This window comes from Salmo salar, chromosome ssa21 (genome assembly GCF_905237065.1).
Source record: "Salmo salar chromosome ssa21, Ssal_v3.1, whole genome shotgun sequence".
Taxonomy (NCBI): Eukaryota; Metazoa; Chordata; class Actinopteri; order Salmoniformes; family Salmonidae; genus Salmo; species Salmo salar.
In genome coordinates this window covers 16,998,227-17,019,323 of record NC_059462.1, presented here as the reverse complement: position 1 = coordinate 17,019,323, position 21,097 = coordinate 16,998,227, and the positions used below count along the sequence as shown (strand labels likewise).

Genomic DNA, 21,097 nt, shown 5'->3' with positions numbered 1-21,097 from the left:
TGTTCCACAAGTTAACCATTAAACATTGCTGGTTTTGTTTTGCAATTATATAAGTGTTTTATCTGGTGTCAGGCAGTATAGGCTGCAATATTCCAGGCACTTCTTTTATATTGCTTGATTATACGGTTGGGGTGAGCACACTTTTTCTTGTCTGGAACGGCATGTTTGTTTCTGAAAATTAGAAACGGGTTTCTCCAAACATCCGACAAAAGGCTGCTGCTCCGTGGCAGAGCTGGCGCTCAACCTAAGTGAGTGTCAATAGTGTGCTTGTTAGTGCATGTACCTGTGCCTGACTGGTTGACCTGATCCTGATCAAATGAAGTGGGGGAGGTTTGGAAATCTCAGCCATACTCTACAGTAGACCAGCTGTAAAACGGAACTTTTTTCCATTATGGAAACCCTTTGTGAATGTAGGCCTATATGCAATTGTTTCCCTTGTAAATGAGGGACTAAACTACACTAGACAATACATTTTTGACATTTTTCTCATTTAGTTTAAGTGACACATTCTTGTCAGTAGTGATTTGTCCCTATATTATCAGAACTTAGAGGAAGGATGCTAGATCTTGGACAGTATAGACCACTTCCTGGTTTCAGCTTCAGCTCTACAAACACTCTACTCTACTCTATAAGAAGTAAAGCATAATTGCAGTTGATATTGTTTCAATTTTGAAATTCATCACTTTTCCAGCCCAACAGCTGCAGGTTGCTATAGAAATCCAGTTTTATTTAACTATACTGCCTCTTTTGTTAATCCGAAGATTCTGGAAAACATCCATTTAAATTGTGTTTTCCTTTAATAGTCAAACATTGCTGTTTTAAAATGTCTCTATCATTAACTTGTTGGTATATTGATGTGCATGGTTATGTTCTAAACCTGGGATCATCAACTAGATTCAGCCGCTGGCCGATTTTTTTCTTGAGCGGATGGTCGAGGGGCCAGAAAGTAATTACAAATCATTTGCAGACTGCAAGTTGATCAAAGAGAATCTCCTCTGGCAGTCTTGAATCCCAAGCAGTCTTGAATCTCCTCTGGCATTCACAAGAATCCCAAACAGATTTAATAAAACATTACCATTTCAAACCTTGCCTACTTTTTTACGATCATGTGTCTCTCTATTATGTATTGGAATACTTGGGAACAGATTTCCAAAATTGAAATAACTTGGAGCGGTCTTTTATGTCCAACAATGAAAATTCTCCCCCAAAAAATTGCTCAGAAAAGTTGGGGGACCAAATTAACCTACCCACGGGCCAAATTCAGCCCGTGGACTGCCAGTTGAGGAACACTGTTCTAAAAAGTGCATCGTCCATTAACTTTACATACCTTAGCTATAGACTTATCGAAGCCAGGCAGTGGTTAAACAGGTTTTTCAGCCTGGCGTGGGAAGTTTGATGTCAAGTCAGAGGTAGTTGCTCAATTCTCCCAGTAGTCTGCATGTTATGAATCTTTTTCGACCCCTAATGGTTTTGAAAAGCCTGTATAAACAGTGGATTTGCTTTTAACGAAACCTTCCCAAAAACTATTAAGTGGCATTATGGCATCCTGAAAGCTGGTTCTATTAAATGCCCAGATTTCATAAGGGAGTAGTTTGAAGGGTAAGTGCTCCGAGTGCTTCTGCAGTGACTGGAACACTGTTGGATCCTCTTCCTGAGACACAGACACGCAGACAAACTCGTTCCTGCTCACCGACTCTACTGAGTCTCCTGTGTCCCTTACCAGCAAGCATGCTTCCCCACATGGCCTCATTCACATTGGTTTCATCTCCAGCTATTTATTGAAGAAAGAGGATGCTCACAGACTAGTCCCAGGTTGTCGCGTGAGCAGGTCGAAGGCAGTATCAGAAATCTTATGCTTATGAATAGTCCGTTACCAGAGTCTGATACTGTACATAGTTGTGAGTCATTCTCATCCATGTGTTTGTCTTTCTCAATGTATGTAGCCAAAGCAGTAGTATACACTGTAGTACATTCATTCACAAAGACTGGATTTTGTCAATCAATTGGAAAGCAGCAGTTTTTCTTGGCTCACACTCTTCTCACTTTAATTGAATGCCTTGAACACCTGCATGCTACTGCGTTTAAACAAGATTCTCTTTAAACCAGCAGAAACAGGCTTAGCATGGCATTACTATACCTTACATGAGGAAATATTGAGAAAGTATTGAATCGGTTACAGTCATAATATAGTGTTTTCTGTCTGTAATTTGATGAATAAAAACATTGAACTTGAAACTCTGAATTTAGGAAAATGTTCATTTGAATTTAAGAAAAAGAAAAATGTCAACAACCCTGATACTGGTAATATTTACCCATTACATTGATTTTCTGCCAAATGATGGCAAAGGGGTCTGGGTATGAGACTGTACGCTGGCTTTCCTGTGGAGGCCTCTCTGGTGTTGGTATGGAGGGGGATCATGTGACTCACAGAGATGTTCTAGACAGGAACCTCTGGGGATGACAACTCACCCTGTTATTTCTCCGATTTTTTTTGAACGATATTCCCTACTTCTGACATTTAGGCACTACTAGTGTCTATGTCCCCTGGGTAATGACTGCCTGGCAGAATCATCCACTGGTATTGTAAAACTGGAAGTGGTTGTGTTTTGTCTTTGTTTACATTGCTGGAGAGGCACTTCACGTTGAACTAGACTCGTGTTTTGTATGTATGAGCGTTTGTCACAACTTTATTGAGCAGTTATAATACAAGTTGATTTGTATTCAGTAGTCATTAGAGCATACTCCAAACTATTTCCAGTGTTAAGACAAATAGTACCTGACCCCAGTCCCATTTCCAAGTGTTCTACAGATATCAAAGGATAACATCCTTTCCAGAATTGCGTTTAATCTGCAGAGCAAATAAATGATACGTTAAGTTATGTTGTTTTTATACACGAGCACAATCATTTATTTTAGAAATGCAGCCTGTGTGTTGTTGTGTGAGCCACTGCATTTATATGGTCTGCTGTTTTACAGAGTGCTGTGATTTCCTGGAGTCACAGAGCGGATGCACAGCATTTTGCTCTGTTTACTGGCGAAGACCAGAATCCTCCTTGTGTTTGTGGGCTGTGTTGAGATATACTGTCACGCCGTTTAAAAGAGCATTTTGATTCTGCCAGAATGAATGAGTTTTTGTCAACCTCCACTCATCGTGGCTGACTAGACTAAAATGTCTACCCATCTTGACTGGAGACCACAGCAGCTCCAGATAACATGCTTGGTGATTGAAGGTCGAAATATTTTGAATTCTAATGGGGCTGCTGGATGAATTGCCTGAAATAGACTGTAGAATTTGTCTGCTTCCTTCTCCTGCCCCCCTTCCCTGTCCACTGTTAAAAGAAGCATTGGGAATGGCTGGGCCCGATGATCATAGAATTATTGGATGTTGATTCTAAACCCCTCAAAGAGGAGTTGCTATGGAGATCTCGTTCCAAACTGTGAAATGATTCACCGTTGAAAGGCTGGAGGGTCTGAAAGCCGTACACATTGTTCAGGTGGCGGTTGGTTAGGAAATTGCTGGTGCCTGTGCAATCAGCACCGCTATGGTAGTTAAGGATCTAAAAAGGTTTGTTCTCTGAATGATGTGGGACAACAGTGATGTGCATATGATGGTTCCTTTCAATCAAGGCACCCTCAGACCCACTGGCTTGAAAAAAATGACAGAGGAAACTTAAATGAAAAGGGAATGAACACCATTATTGTCTATCAGAGTTAATGAAATCCGGATCCTCCCTGGTACATTAATTCTTCAGCTGCATAAATAACCAACTAGACTGAGAGGTTACCTTCCCAGTCAGATGTCAGCTCTTTACTTTGGTACCCATTTTCAGTGGAAAAAATATTTGCTGAAAGGATGCACATTTGATACATTAGTTTGGTTGGAAGTACTACAATTGGCTTGAGTTTAAATTGGAATGGGAGATACCTTATGAGGTAGCCCACTAATATTCATAGGATGAAACAATGTAATTTTGTTACAATCAATTCTGAAACGTTGTAAAAATTAGGACGTACTTCAAATATACAAAAATAACATTTCTGATGTCCTTAACAAAAAAAAAGTAAGGTACAGATGCATTTTCCGTTTTTGCTCTCTGTTGAGAAACTAAATAACCTAAAAGAAGTGAGGTGAGTCCTACATGAAAGTCTGCTATCATCTTGTTTCATGATATATATTTAAAAAGATATTCCCAGAATCAACATAAATAATCATGTCTGCATTGGCAGTGTTTTGATGCAGGGAAGGTGGCCATAATGTGCTTTTCCTGACAGGCTCATAAAGTTGCTTTTACTGCTCTGAATACCAGCAGAATTGCAGTACTAGGTTTGTATAGAACATCTTAAAAAGCTGGGCCAGGAATGCAAACGCTTCAGATTTGCTCTTCCCCCTCTCGCATGTGAAAACATGCACAGGAAATTAGCAGCCAGTGAATACTGTAATTTGACTGAATTATGTTGACCGCATAGCCTCTCCAGGTAGCAACATCAGAGTAGTCAGTTTGATCAGTATTGATCTGTTTCCTGTCTCTCCTTGTCTTTGTACTTGACAGAAAAGTAATGACATCAGGCCCTCAAACTAGCTACATGTTTTCAAGTGTTTCACCTCTACAAACTGAATATATATGGCCTCTTGAAACAGTAGTCACCTTGGTTCATTGAAAGCTCACATGTCAGCACCGCAGAGGAAAAACAAGGTAAAAAACCCAAAAAACAATGAGCCCACTATAGTGCCAAATGATTTGAACTAGAGATGTAACAAACCTTGCTCGCCAACTCGATTAACCTGTACCCCGCACATTGACTCGGTACCGGTACCCCCTGTATATAGCCTCGTTATTGTTGTTTTATTGTTACTTTTAATTATTTTGTACTTTAGTTTACTTGGTAAATATTTTCATAATTAACTCTTTCTTGAACTGCATTGTTGGTTAAGGGCTTGTAAGTAAGCATTTCACGGTAAGGTCTACACCTGTTGTATTCGGCGCATGTGACAAATAACATTTGATTTGATACCTATTTGTAATTTTTTATGTCTGTGAACTTTATTAATTTCACTATGGGAATGGAACTCTACATTGCAGATGCTGTAAAAGGCAGAGTCAATCTATTGAGACATGTTAAGAAAAGAGAAGGCAGAGCATGTTAGATGCTCAGTTGGTAGAGCATGGCGCTTGCAATGCTAGGGTTGTGGGTTCGATTCCCACAAGGGACCAGTATGAAAAAGTACTTAAATGTATGCACTCACTACTGTAAGTCACTCTGGATAAGAGCGTCTAATAGAAAAAAGATAACAAAAAAAGAAAAGTGGGAAACAGAGCAACAGAGCCTAAGGTCCTTAGCTCTCACTGGTGCTCTCACTGGTGCTCTCTTTTTTCACTTGAAAAAGTTAAGAGCACCAAATTCAATTTAGGAGCACCAGAAAATACGATTTTTTAAATTGATTGAGATACAGCCTATATTGGGCCTATATTCATTCAAGCTGCTTTTGAAGCACATGTTTTGCCCTAGAAACAAATATGTAAGACTGTAAATACATTTGTTTATTATAAATTATACAATGGGTGGGTCTAATCCTGAATGCCGCAATCCACTGTCTCATCAACCCAGCCAAGCAATTTATACATTTTATCTCCACTATAAAAAGCATCTAGACATTGTCTCACATTTCTTTTAGACTAACATTTAGTTTTCAATGTGTTTAAACCTTGCTGTCTGTCTCTGACATTTCAAAATTGTTTCAATATTCAAATTCGATCTCCAGCAGACAGACAGGCAGCGTTTCTCAGCCAGTCGAAATCATGAATCAGCTGGCATCATTTTTATGGATATATATACAAAGAAATCTCAATTCAAAAAAGGTAAAACTAAATGAAGCTCCTCTGAACAACAGTGTCCTGATGAGTGAGCACATTTTCTATGCCATGGGAAATCGCACCTCATTAGCTCATTGTTATGGATGTATCCAAATAAATGTCCCTAGAAAACAGCCTTTAAAAAATGGTAATGCTCTTGAAGCCGGTGTTTGATGGATGTATTGGAGCGGTTTGCTGGCGCTCGAGAACACCTATGCCAATATATCCTCCAAACACCGCCTTCTTAGGCATTATCACTTCAAGCTAAAATGTCGATATGAATACCTGTCATGTGGAATATTAGGTTTCTACATTGTGTAAAAGCACATGTTTCCTATTTCGATGCATTACATTCAAAATCATACGTCTCTTAAAAAAATGAAAGGTTTGTGATGACAACATGCAAGAGATCTGTCATTCATTCATTGCTATCTACGATCATTGATCTCCTGAAGAAGCTATCCCATTTCCTTTTTTTCAGTGCCCCCAAATGTTTGGATATACTGGTCAAGTTACCAGGTTTGTTAGCTAGCTAGCCAATGAGGTAACATCACTAAACGAATTTCAAACAAATGGTTAACGATGTCGACGCGCGAGTAGTTTTAGAACATCCCACGACATGGTTTATGAATGTAAAATGCGGTCCCTGAGACCCGCAATAGGAAGATACAAATGTTGCGCTGGTATGAGTCAGATCTTTTGACCTGGCTGGTTGGGCTAGAAGCAAGCCGTTTTCGCTGTAGTAATGGTGCAACCATGACACTAACGAATCTGCACTCGCTTGTTTCTCTAGTGCCCTTGGAAACAAAGGTACAGCATAGCCTAATCATTACAACAATTATTATCTAGGATATTTTTTCGTAGTCGCACAGTGCTCCCAAAATGAAACTCCTGGTCGCACAGCAACATTTGTTTTTGCATATGCAACCAAATTAGTTGCACTTTAGAGCCCTGGTCCTATCCCATGACTATGTTGAGGCAAGGCTTCCCCAGACTCCACTCCTCTCAGCCGTCCTCTGGTCAGGGCAGTGTTTAGCCACAAGCCCTGAGAAGATAAAGTCCTTTGTTCTGTCAATAAAGGCACACCTGGTAATGGCCTCTTCAAAACATACAGTATTTGAAATGAAGTAGTAAAATGTTAATTGCAAGATAAGCTTGACTCCTGAAAACCAGCCCCCCCCCCCTTTTTTTTTTACAGTCTTGCTTGTGGCTTTGTGTGGCGCCGCAGTCTCATAAGTGCTGTCTTCACAGAGGCCTACCCAGACCCAGTCGTTAAAGGCCTAATTGTGGAGATTTCCCTCCTGTTTTTTTCTTCTTCTCTTTTTCTCCTCATACATAGATAGTAGCCCACTTACTAAGGCCTGAATGGGCCTGGTGTGATGTAAATGTGAAATTAGAGGAAATAAAAGTAAATTACTTTGCAATGTAGTGTTCAGTAAAGACTGTCTTAGATCACTGAAGGGGTAGTGGATCAGCTGTTCTTAAACTTAGAAGGACAAAGGAGCTTCTTTCCTTTGCCGTGATGATAGTCAAATATTGGCCAAATTCACAATCTATTTATGAATTCTGTGTGTGTAATAGTGAGTTAGTATTATGCTCTTCGGTTTAATGTAGCTTTTTCTTGATATAGTATTTGTCCTTTTTTTGTGAGGGCTTTTATTTAAACAATTAACTGTATCAAAATATTGCTAATATAATTAGTTATATCACATATGTAAAGCCTTTCCAACAATGTATTAGCTAACTGTCACGCCTTGACCATAGAGAGCCCTTGGTTCTCTATGGTGTAGTAGGTCAGGGTGTGACTAGGGGGTGATCTAGTATGTCTATTTCTATGTTGGTGCTAATATAGTTCCCAATTAGAGGCAGCTGTTTATCGTTGCCTCTGATTGGGGAACATATTTAGGTAGCTATTTCCCCACCTGTGTTTTGTGGAATATTGATTGATTGTTAGTGTGTTTGGGCACTACGTCCTCACGGTCTTTGTAAGTTTTGTTATTTTGTTTTGTTAGTTTCACTTAAATAAAAATGTGGAACTATACTCATGCTGTGCCTTGGTCCGATCATTTTCAAGAACGTGACAGAATATCCCACCAAACCAGGACCAAGCAGCGTGTTCACCAGGTAAAGGAGTTTTGGACATGGGAAGAAGTGATGGGTGGATGCGAAACGCTTCCTTGGCGGCAGACAGAAGGTACTAATGGAGGACAGCGATGACACCAGGGTTCGCGGCCACAAGGGGTGGCCGGTCGAGCCGAGGAGAGTGCCAGAGCCCGAATGGCAAGCTCTGGAGGAGCGTGTTGTCAGACCACGGCCACAGAAACCCCAAGATTATTTTTTTTGGGGGGGGCACATGGAGCTGGCGGCTGAGCCACGGGAAGAGCCAGAGACTGTCAGGGAGGCAATGGAGAAGTTGGGAGAGAGAGAGATGAGAGAGATGTTGTGCAAGTGTGTTCTGCTCATCATTCGACCAGAAGATTCGGTTAGCAGTCTGGTGAAACCTGTGTCGGCTCCACGCATCTGGCCTCCAGTGCACCTCCCCAGTCCGGTACGTCCTGTGCCTGCTCCTCGCACTCGCCCTGAAGTGCGTGTCCCCAGTTCGGTACGTCCTCTGCCTGCTCCTCGCACTCACCCTGAAGAGAGTGTCACCAGTCTGGTGCAACCTGTGGCGGCCCCACGCATCAGGCCTCCAGTGCGTCTCCCCAGTCCGTTACGTCCTGTCCCTGCTCCTCGCACTCTCCCTGAAGTGCGTGTCCCCAGTCCGGTACATCCTGTGCCTGCTCCTCACACTCGTCCTGAAGTGCGTGTCACCAGTCCGGTGCCACCTGGACCGGCTCCACGCATCAGGCTTCCAGTGCGCCTCCCCAGTCCGGTACGTCCTGTGCCTATTCCCCGCACTCGCCCTGAAGTGCGTGTCACCAGTCCAGTGCCACCTGTACCGGCTCCACGCACTAGGGCTCCAGTGCATCCAGATCTTCCGGCGACGGTTCCCAGTCCAAAGCTTCCGGCGACGGTTCCCAGTCCAGAGCTTCCGGCGACAGTTCCCAGTCCAGAGCTTCCGGCGACGTTTCCCAGTCCAGAGCTTCTGGCGACGTTTCCCAGAATGGAACCTCCTGCGACGGTCCACAGTCCGGAACCTCCTGCGACGGTCCACAGTCCGGAACCTCCAGCGACGGTCAATGGTCCAGAGCTTCCAGGCATGGCGTCCAGTCCAGCTCCAAGGCCGGAGACTTCCTCTGCGCCGGTGCCCAGTCCAGGCACGGCGTCCAGTCCCGCTCCATGGAGGGAGCCTTCCTCTGCGCCGGTGCCCAATTCAGGCACGGCGTCCAGCTCCAATCACCCCCCTACCCTCCCCATTTGGTTTCAGGTTTTGCGGCCGGAATCCGCACCTTTGGAGGGGGGGGACTGTTACGCCTTGACCATAGAGAGCCCTTGGTTCTCTATGGTGTAGTAGGTCAGGGCGTGACTAGGGGGTGATCTAGTATGTCTATTTCTATGTTGGTGCTAATATGGTTCCCAATTAGAGGCAGATGTTTATCGTTGCATCTGATTGGGGAACATATTTAGGTAGCTATTTCCCCACCTGTGTTTTGTGGGATATTGATTGTTAGTGTGTTTGGGCACTACGTCCTCACGGTCTTTGTAAGTTTTGTTATTTTGTTTTGTTAGCTTCACTTAAATAAATATGTGGAACTATACCCACGTTGCGCCTTGGTCCGATCATTTTCAAGAACGTGACAGTAACCACCAAATGGATATTATAGATGTAGCCTATAGAACAATAAACCCTCACAAACACTATTGTTTTATCCGTCCCCCCAAAAAAATCAGAATCCTTTGTCAGTATGCACATTTGTGCCTCTCACAAATGATTCACATTGCATTATTTTCACTTTAAGTTCATGGAGGGACCGTGCACACAATAGCACATTTTCATTCCAATCAGTGTAGAACTGGGAGCTGGCAAATTGGAGCAGCAAAACAATAATTCCACTGATTAGCCCCTTTCTGTGTGGCGTAAGTGAACTGTTTATACTGTGGAGTACCTCTGGAAGAGGAGAGGAACCAAAACAGCCTGATTAGGCAAAGAGTAATTGGATAAGTTCATTTTACCATGAGCACGACGACGCGCATGATCATGACAGCTTGCACCAAAGTGTAGAGCTTCTGTTGACTTGAATGAGACTGGAAAGTTTGATTTCATGTTCGTCTGTAATTTTGTTGTCGATCTCATCACGCTATCACACAGTTCAAAATGATTGAATGGTGATGTTAGCAGTTTCAGATTGCTTGTTTTATTTGAAAAAATCCACATACTGTTGTGTAATGTCAGGGGCCAGAAGAAGCCAGTGTAACAAGCACATAAAGAATGGATTTGCTGATTGTTTCTCCTTCTCTTGATTGTTTCATTTTTTCCCCACTTTCAGACTCCCAGTGATGAGCAGGGGTGTTGTTGGTCAGTCAGAGATTTGATATTCCCTGCACAGTAGGGAGTCTGGAACACGCACAAACAATGCTGGGTTAAAAACAACACATAGCTTGGTAAATAGTGGACAGAACACACATTGGGTTATTTTTTATCCAGCCAGTTGGGTTATTGAGCTATGATCCACCGGGTCAGATCAGGAGCGGGGCTTAGTAGGGTTGTGGCTTTCAGATAGTTATTTTTGGCCACCTGTGAGAGTAAATGTAATCCCGGTTCATCTGTTCTGTTGTATTGTCAACACACTTTTGTAGCCAATTGAGGCTTACACGAGTGGAGTTCTTCAAGTGCCTATGTGTATCCCAATATTGGGATAGTTACCATTTTGTTGTGATATATAAATAATGTCATTGTATATTAAAATGTGTAATATGCAAAAATATTGAGGGGAAATTTAAGTTTGCAGTGTACAAACATAACATGATGAACAGGAATGACATTTACTCTCACAAGTGGCCAAAACGACCTATATGTAAGCCACACCCCAATAGACCACTCCTCCTAAAAAGAACCTATGAATTACATTTTTTTAATAGAAATACTTATGAATTACATTAAAAAAATAACCAGCATGAAAGTGAATAAAAACCCAACTGGTCGTTAAATTAACCCATTTTTAAGTAATCCAAAAGCAGGCTTTTAGATAGTTATTTTTAGTCACCCGTGAGAGTAAACGTCATTCATGTTAAATTTGTACACTGCAAATGAATATGTTCCTACAATATTTCTGCACATTTCATACCTTAATATAAAATGTATAGCATTATTTTTTAAATATAACAAAGTGGTAATCATCCCAACATTGGGATATGCATAGGCACTTATGAAACTCATACTCTTGTGTAAGCCTTACTAAAGCTAGAGAAGTGTCAATGCTCAACCTTAGCATGTGTTGACAAGACAACAGAACAGATTAACCGGAATTACATTTACTCTCGTGGGTGGCCAAAAATCACTATCTGAAAGCCACACCCCTACTAAGCCACGCCTCCATAGCTCAATAACCCAGCATCAACAACCCAACTTAAAAAAAACAATGGGTTGTTTGTGACCTAACTGGCTAGGTCAAAACAACCCAACTTGTGTTCTGTCCAATATTTACCCAAATTGGGTTGTTTTTAACCCAGCCTTTTTTTTGTGTGCAGGACTGTCCCTCCACAGGGGAAGGGTGGGGAGTAGGGAGTGGGGTGTGATGGTCCTTGCAGCTGGGCAATAATCTGTATATAGAGAGGATTCTGGGTGGATGGGTGGGTGGAATCTTGATGAAGTCTACCAAAGAGAGTATGAAATTGTTGTTTCATACTGTTTTCTTAAGTGAACTGACAAATGTTTATGTTTATATAAACCAGATAGACAAGAACTATAAGAGTCCTATTACAATTTTTTTTATTTAAAAAATGTCACCTTTATTTAACCAGGTAGGCCAGTTGAGAACAAATTCTCATTTACAACTGCGACCAGGCGATTATAAACTGAGTGGTTTGATCCCTGAATGTTGATTAGCTGACAGCTGTGGTATATCAGACCGTGTATCACGGGTATGACAAAACATTTATTTTTACTGCTCTAATTACGTTGGTAACCAGTTTATAATAGCAATAAGGCACCTCGGGGGTTACTGGTATATGGCCAATAGGCACGTTGCGTTGTGCATAAGAACAGCCCTTAGCCGTGGTATATTGGCCATACCACAACACCTCGTGCCTTATTGCTTAAATATAACACAGGTCACTGAATTTGTTTAAAAATCAGGTAGAGGAGAACTTAGGAAACTGCAGAGGTGTTCTATTGCACATTAAAACCCAGTCAATATTTCCAACATGAATCATGGTTGAAACTTGTTCAGAATCAGCAGTATGACAGCCATGATAAGTGGCATGAATCAGTCAAATGACTAACTTTCTCACCGGGCCTTAACTGTCAACAGTCCTCTCCACTGAGGTGTCAGCACTTCAACCAGGAGTGCTGTTCGAATTAAGTAAGTCTTCGCCAACACGCAGATGCCGAACACAGCGTGCGTCATTCATCAACACAGCAATGTTTCTAACCTGAGTTTCAGTGTCCTGACAGCCACCACACAGGGTGATGATAAGCTTCATATTATCGTGACAATGGAAAGTGTACATGCAACTAAAGATGTCAGTGTTTAACTAAAACTGTTTTTATTATTTTCTAAGTAATCTCATAGCTAATGCTTGCCAGGTAGGAGACGTGTAGACTATACTGCTAATGAGCTGAAACATACACAGAAAAAACATCTTTGTATTTAGTTACATGGTGTTTTACCTGTGACTTAATAGAAGTAAAACGTTCAGAAAACAGGTTTATATATCAGCCGGATGTCCAGGAAGCCTTAAGTGATTCTTGTCAGCTGCCAGTTGGGTGAATGATAACGATCACTGTGCTGACACTAGTTAATGACATGGTGGATAGTAGACCAGAGAGGTGCCCTTCGCTGGTGTTAAAGGGTTGTCAGTCCCCATCTGACAGATGCCCCCTCCCCTCCCTTCCTGCCCCGTGGCCGGAACCCTCAGCTCTTCTCCAGAATCAGAAGGAGGACATCATCAGTCGCTGTCTAAATTGTGTGGTTAAGTGCTTCGTTATCTCATCACCATCAATACCATGGCAAGTAGGCCATTGACTAGCAGAGGGAAGGCCCTGTTTTATATGTACTCTTATTTACAGTAACATTTTCACAAGTTATGGATACATTATTTTTTCCAGGCGGTCATTATTTAACTGTTTGTGTTTAGTTTGCACCTCACCATTTTAAGAGGCTCGACCAGAGCGAAATTACGAGCTACAACACACCATACAGATTTACATTTTGGCACAGAAAGTTGTTTTGTTGCTCAGCACAATAAAAAACAGAAACGCCTTTGGCAACACTCACATATTGTGGTACTAAAGTTGGCAAGGAGCTCATGTTTTCCATGTAAGGAAACGACAACTGTTAGAGGAATTTACCATGACACTGCAAGTTGAGGAGCCATAGTATTGCTTACAAAACGTGTGCTGGCTTACAGTATGTGTTGTGTAGAATAGTCAAATGTGAATGGGCTGTTACATTTAGCATGGTTTTCTTATATCTCCCACTGTGCTTTTTGAAGTGGAAGGATTTTTTATTTCTTCATTTTTTCCCCCTGAGAATGTAATCATTGTTGCGTATCTCAATACCCATAGTGCAATGCAGCAGGTGTGTGTGTGTGTGTGTGTGTGTGTGTGTGTGTGTGTGTGTGTGTGTGTGTGTGTGTGTGTGTGTGTGTGTGTGTGTGTGTGTGTGTGTGTGTGTGTGTGTGTGTGTGTGTGTGTGTGTGTGTAAGTATGTCCCAGGAGGTTGGTGGCACATTAATTAGGGAGCACGGGCTCATGGTAATGGCTGGAGAGGAATATGTGGAATGGTATAAAATACCTCAAACACAGGGTTTTCTGGTGTTTGATGCCATTCCATGTGCTCTGTTCCAGACATTATTATGAGCTGTTCTCCCCTCAGCAACCTACACTGATGAATGTGTGTATGTATGTGTGCATGTACAGTACCAGTGAAAAGTTTGGACACACCTACTCATTCCAAGGTTTTTCTTTATTTTTTGTATTTTCTACATTGTAGAAGATAGCCCTATTTGGTAAAAGACCAAGTCCATATTATGGCTAGAACAGCTCAAATAAGCGAAGAGAAACGACAGTCCATCATTACTTTAAGACATGAAGGTCAGTCAATCCGGAACATTTCAAGAACTTTGAAAGTTTCTTCAAGTGCAGTCCCAAAAACCATCAACCGCTATGATGAAACTGGCTCTCTTGAGGACCGCCACAGGAAAGGAAGACCCAGAGTTACCTCTGCTGCAGAGGATACGTTCATTAGAGGTAACCCAAATAAATGCTTCAAAGAGTTCAACAGACATATCTCAACAACAACTGGTCAGAGGAGACTGCGTGAATCAATCAATCAATCAAACAAATGTATTTATAAATCCCTTTTTACATCAGCCGATGTCACAAAGTGCTGTACAGAAATCCAGCCTAAAACCCCAAACACCAAGCAATGCAGATGTAGAAGCACGGTGGCTAGGAAAAACTCCCTAGAAAGGCCAGAACCTAGGAAGAAACCTAGAGAGGAACCAGGCTTTGAGGGGTGGCCAGTCCTTTTCTGGCTGTGCTGGGTGGAGATTATAACAGAACATGGCCAAGATGTTCAAATGTTCATAGATGACCAGCAGGGTCAGATAATAATAATCACAGTGGTTTTAGAGGGTGCAACAGGTCAGCACCTCAGGAGTAAATGTCAGTTGGCTTTTCATTGCCGATCATTCAGAGTTAGAGACAGCAGGTGCGGTAGAGAGAGAGTCCAAAACAGCAGGTCCGGGACAAGGTAGCATGTCCAGTGAACAGGTCAGGGTTCCATAGCCGCAGGCAGAACAGTTGAAACTGGAGCATCAGCATGACCAGGTGGACTGGGGACAGCAAGGAGTCATCAGAGTGAATCAGGCCTTCGTGGTCAAATTGCTGCAAAGAAACCACTACTAAAGGACACCAATAATAAGAAAAGACTTGCTTGGGCCAAGAAACGCGAGCAATGGACATTACACCGGTGGAAATCTGTCCTTTGGTCTGATGAGTCCAAATTTGATATTTTTTTGCGCTTAGTGGGACTATCATTTGTTTTTCAACAGGACAATGACCCAACACACCTCCAGGCTGTGTAAGGGCTATTTGACCAAGAAGGAGAGGGATGGAGTGCTGCATCAGATGACCTGGCCTCCACAATCTCCCGACCACAACCCAATTGAGATGGTTTGGGATGAGTTGGACCGCAGAGTGAAGGAAAAGCAGCCAACAAGTGCTCAGCATATGTGGGAACTCCTTCAAGACTGTTGGAAAAGCATTCCTCATGAAGCTGGTTGAGAGAATGCCAAATGTGTGCAAAGCTGTCCTGAAGGCAAAAGGTAGCTGCTTTGAAGAATCTCAAATATAAAATATATTTTCATTTCTTTAACACTTTTTTGGTTACTACGTGATTCCATATGTGTTATTTCATAGTTTGGATGTCTTCACTATTATTCTACAATGTAGAAAATAGTAAAAATAAAGAAAAACCGTTGAATGAGTAGGTGTGTCCAAACTTTTGACCGGTATTTATCTATGTACTGTATGTATGTATGTATGTAGTGTATGTGTGTGTGTGTGTGTGTGTGTGTGTGTGTGTGTGTGTGTGTGTGTGTGTGTGTGTGTGTGTGTGTGTGTGTATGTATGTATGTGTGTATGTATGTATGTATATATATGTGTGTGTGTGTGTGTGTGTATGTATGCATGTGAATCTCTGTAGCTATAGCAAAGGCTTAAGTAATTATGTATGTGGTAGTGTGTTATAGTGATGTCATACTGTTGCTGTACTCTAAAGGTGCGTTTGCAGATGAGAACATTGTCCACGTGGAGGGGAACATGGACCCAGTGAGGGACATTGAGATCATCCATGAGGAGCTGAGACTGAAGGATGAGGAGATGATCGGGCCCATTATGGAGAAGCTGGAAAAGGTGGCCGTGAGGGGAAGCGACAAGAAACTCAAACCTGAATATGTGAGTCAGTCTCTCAGCCTGTCCACTGCATCCCCCACACAGCACACAAAACACAAATAATAACCCTCCCACACACGGCCAATGGGAAAAATGTATTTTTCTGTTCCCCCCCATTGGGTCTCCCTCTGCCCCATTTTTCTTTCTTTTTCTGAGATTGAAAGTGATCGCAGGTCAGGGTATTCTGCTGTAGAAATCATTAATAGAGATTTACGTATTCAGCTGCTAACCCTGGGTCACAGTGCTGGGCTAATGAAAGTGTTTTCACAAGTCTCTTTTCATCTGAAGTAGTACTCAAATCACAGCACAGCTCTCGCTCATCGCTCTCGCACCCACAGCAGTCTCTGGAAATTGGGTGAGGCCATACAATGGGTGACCCACAATCCCACATCTAGATATGAATACAATAAATGTTTGGAATGTGCTTTGACAGAACATTCTTCGGTTTTCCGCAGTGAGAAACCGAATAGACTGTAAGATTAGAGGGCATCCAATACACTGTATATCATATTGAAGTGCATGTGGATCCAAAACGACATAATCATATTGACGTAAATGGAAGCTTTGCAGTATTTACTGCTGTAGTTCCGCTTCTGTTTTGATTGCGGGCTCTGCTCTGTCCCTCCACCGCTAGCGAAGCAGGATGCAGGTAATGATGCTGCCTGTGTCATGTACTCTCAGTGTGCAGGGCAGAGTGAGTATGACCCCTTTGCAGAATGGATGAGTAAGCGAGGTAATCTGGTCTTTCAGAGGGAGCCCAATTTCAGAACCCCGGCACATGAGGGTCTGACCGCTCATTACACTAACGAGCGGGGCCATTTCACCTGCTGCAGGGGCCCTGGCCGGTCGGTCCCCCTCAGAGTAATCCCCCTTAGCAGCCCGGCAGACGGGCAAGCCATTCAGGCCAGGCAGGTGGCCGCTGACGCACGTAATTGCTGACAATTTTAGGCAATGAATAAAAATGATCTGCATTACTTGTCAAAGGTTGTATGTGCCTTCCCAAGCAAAATCTATAGAAGGTGCCTTTAGAAGTGAGAGAGCGGTCCTTATCAGCGGCTCGGGCGAGCTTTACAGGGGATATAATGCATTTCTTACAGGCCGAATTTGGTATTTGACACATTCAACTGAGTTTGATTTTGGGGGGAAAGAAAAGGCGTGTTACTGAGATTATCCTTCATTCTTGTATTTATGTCCAGGCTTAGGGTTCAGTATGTAGGCAGTACCCTCTGCCACTATATACCATGACTCTCCTTAATTCACTGCAGTTGGCTAAATCAGGGTCACACAGAGTGATTCTTGGTAGTTTTAAACAAATCTACTTTGAAACAAAGGTATACACCTCACACACCTGGTTATGGGCTTAAAAACAAGAAGACACCTGGACCATGTCAGACATAGAGTTGCATCCCAATATTACATTTTATATACATCACAGAAGACTGAAATATTTGTTAAAAACTTTTGAAGTAGAATGTTTATTAATTATGAGACATTAAACATTCCACGCCTGAGGCCAATGAAATGCGATTTGGTCATTTGACTGCAGGAAATGGGTACTAATGTAAATAAATAAATGGTTTAGCATCACGTCCTTTTATAGTGCCAGGAGTACCATCAAATAACCAGGTAAATAGCATGTAACTATATGAACTTAAACAGTAATTACATCCTGAGATTTGGCACTTACTAGAGTAATTAACGAGAAGTTAGAATTAAGCACTAATTTCCGTAGCCGCCGCATGTTTTCCCAGAGCTCCTCAATCAGTCCTCTCTCTTTCAAAAATACTCCTGAATTCTGAATTAACACATATTTAAATACAGATATTTTTTTACATTTCTGTAGTGTGACATATCATGACATATCATGCACATTTCTCTACAACAACAAAAAAGATATATAGTATGTTACTCAATATTCTATAGCTGGCAAGATGCACTGGATATTGATCGTGCTGAGACAAACACGCCGTGTTTTGTAACTGGAGCTGATTACAAAATACAAAATACAAAATAGACACGATATCTGTGGTAGTTCAAGAGTGATTGAAACCATGCCATCTGCCTCTGTCTGAGAATACTCGGCCAATTGAACTATGCATGTATTTATTCAGCATGAAGTCAACTGACTGATTGTGGGCTCACAAGAAAATATGTCTTTATATAGTAAAACACTGTGGGCATTATGTCGCGACATAACAAGCTATTCAAACTCATATTACAATCGTTTTGTTATGGTCGCTTAAATCCATTTGAGATCGCAATGTACATTGAACAAGGACAATGTTTCACTGCTTTTTATTTTTCTCAGCTGAATCCCAGAATTCCCTGCCCTTACCAAACAATAATAGTCAGCAGCTAAGACCCCCAGCAGTGTTTCCTGGTGGCAGGCATATGTGTTTGACCCCTGTGGGACCTATTTGCCTTTTATTAACACCTGCCTGTTAGAGGAGCGCTGTACGGAGGCCCAGAGCTGATGAGGGAAACCTGGAGCGGGTTCAGCCTGTGTCACTGACCGTTTGCTGTTTCCATTTCACACATGATTAATCTCTCTGTGAAGGCTTGGGCTGGCGCGGGTGGAGTGTGCGGTGCTCTTCCTGCTCTCTCTCCTGCTGGCCGCACTCTGGCTGCCTGACTAAAAGGCCTTTAGAATTCCTGCGGAGAGAGATGTGCAGAGAGTGAATGCAGCTGGCTGGGGTTCAGTGTGTGGAGCTTTTTCTGCCATTGTGTAATTGAGGCTCTGACAGGCGCTTTTCCTCTGTTCTTTCAAAGGGGAGTGTGATTGTGAAGTGCTGCTAGGGTTTGGGGAGGAAAGAGGAGGTAGGGGGAGGGCTGCAGGGGGTGGAGGAGGTTTTATATGAAGGGGGAGGTTAAGTTAAGACAGGAACAAAAAGAATGTGTTCCGCTAATTTCTGTGGGGGCCAGATCAACAATAATAGGCTCAATTTCTTTATTACAATTTTTTTTATAACTACCTCCCTCCCATGTTCCCACCCATTCCCGCTCACAGATCCTGTCATGGCCCAGTCTTGCCTGTGGTCTCAACCCACTACTGCTTCAGTAATGAATGTGGCAAACATTGCTGGAAAAGCCTAATATTTTCTCCAGTAGGAGCAGTGTGGAATTAGTACCTGACTAGTGCAAATTCAATGTGACTGCTCACTGCAGAGAGCCTAGGGGATTGAACAATGTGACTGCTCACTGCAGAGAGCCTAGGGGATTGAACAATGTGACTGCTCACTGCAGAGAGCCTAGGGGATTGAACAATGTGACTGCTCACTGCAGAGAGCCTAGGGGATTGAACAATGTGACTGCTCACTGCAGAGAGCCTAGGGGATTGAACAATGTGACTGCTCACTGCAGAGAGCCTAGGGGATTGAACAATGTGACTGCTCACTGCAGAGAGCCTAGGGGATTGAACAATGTGACTGCTCACTGCAGAGAGCCTAGGGGATTGAACAATGTGACTGCTCACTGCAGAGAGCCTAGGGGATTGAACAATGTGACTGCTCACTGCAGAGAGCCTAGGGGATGAACAATGTGACTGCTCACTGCAGAGAGCCTAGGGGATTGAACAATGTGACTGCTCACTGCAGAGAGCCTAGGGGATTGAACAATGTGACTGCTCACTGCAGAGAGCCTAGGGGATTGAACAATGTGACTGCTCACTGCAGAGAGCCTAGGGGATTGAACAATGTGACTGCTCACTGCAGAGAGCCTAGGGGATTGAACAATGTGACTGCTCACTGCAGAGAGCCTAGGGGATTGAACAATGTGACTGCTCACTGCAGAGAGCCTAGGGGATTGAACAATGTGACTGCTCACTGCAGAGAGCCTAGGGGATTGAACAATGTGACTGCTCACTGCAGAGAGCCTAGGGGATGAACAATGTGACTGCTCACTGCAGAGAGCCTAGGGGATTGAACAATGTGACTGCTCACTGCAGAGAGCCTAGGGGATGAACAATGTGACTGCTCACTGCAGAGAGCCTAGGGGATTGAACAATGTGACTGCTCACTGCAGAGAGCCTAGGGGATTGAACAATGTGACTGCTCACTGCAGAGAGCCTAGGGGATTGAACAATGTGACTGCTCACTGCAGAGAGCCTAGGGGATTGAACAATGTGACTGCTCACTGCAGAGAGCCTAGGGGATGGAACAATGTGACTGCTCACTGCAGAGAGCCTAGGGGATTGAACAATGTGACTGCTCACTGCAGAGAGCCTAGGGGATTGAACAATGTGACTGCTCACTGCAGAGAGCCTAGGGGATTGAACAATGTGACTGCTCACTGCAGAGAGCCTAGGGGATGAACAATGTGACTGCTCACTGCAGAGAGCCTAGGGGATTGAACAATGTGACTGCTCACTGCAGAGAGCCTAGGGGATTGAACAATGTGACTGCTCACTGCAGAGAGCCTAGGGGATTGAACAATGTGACTGCTCACTGCAGAGAGCCTAGGGGATTGAACAATGTGACTGCTCACTGCAGAGAGCCTAGGGGATTGAACAATGTGACTGCTCACTGCAGAGAGCCTAGGGGATTGAACAATGTGACTGCTCACTGCAGAGAGCCTAGGGGATTGAACAATGTGACTGCTCACTGCAGAGAGCCTAGGGGATTGAACATCATACGCGTACTTGCTTGACCTTTTCTCCCTCTCTTTTTTTCTCTCCCCCCTCCCCGTACTTTTATTATTGGATGGTCTTCATTGAATACAAGTGTATCGAATAGGTGTGACAAGCAGGTGAACATAGTGAGACTAGGGGGTGAAGGGGGGCCTTGTGCATGCCATCCATGTCAAAGCCTCCCCTGTTTCAATATGAGGAGGCATTGTTCATTTGGGCATCAGGATACCGTGCATTTAGGAAATAGTTACCCTGTACCCTGCTGGGTTTCTATTTTTGTTCATCTCCTTTAATGGCTCTTCGTTCATTCTCTTTGAATCCCAAACAGGACGTAATTCTCAAAATCAAGAACTGGGTAACGGATGAAAAGAAACATGTCTGCTACTGTCGCGATTGGACTGAGGAAGAGGTAAGGCTTTGATGTCACACTCAAATGTATTAATGCCATTTATCAGGCTCATCTTTTCATGTCAGACTGCTGCTTTTGAGCAAAACGCTTTAATATGCAAATCCCTTAATGTGCATGCTGTCTTTTTGGGGGGTATTTCTGTATTGCTTTGTCCG

At 43.0% G+C, this 21,097-nt stretch overlaps 1 pseudogene; it reads left to right on the top strand.

Moving 5' to 3' along the window:
• Positions 1-21,097, top strand: part of LOC106581705 (obg-like ATPase 1) — a 58,862-nt pseudogene that overhangs the window by 11,214 nt on the left and 26,551 nt on the right.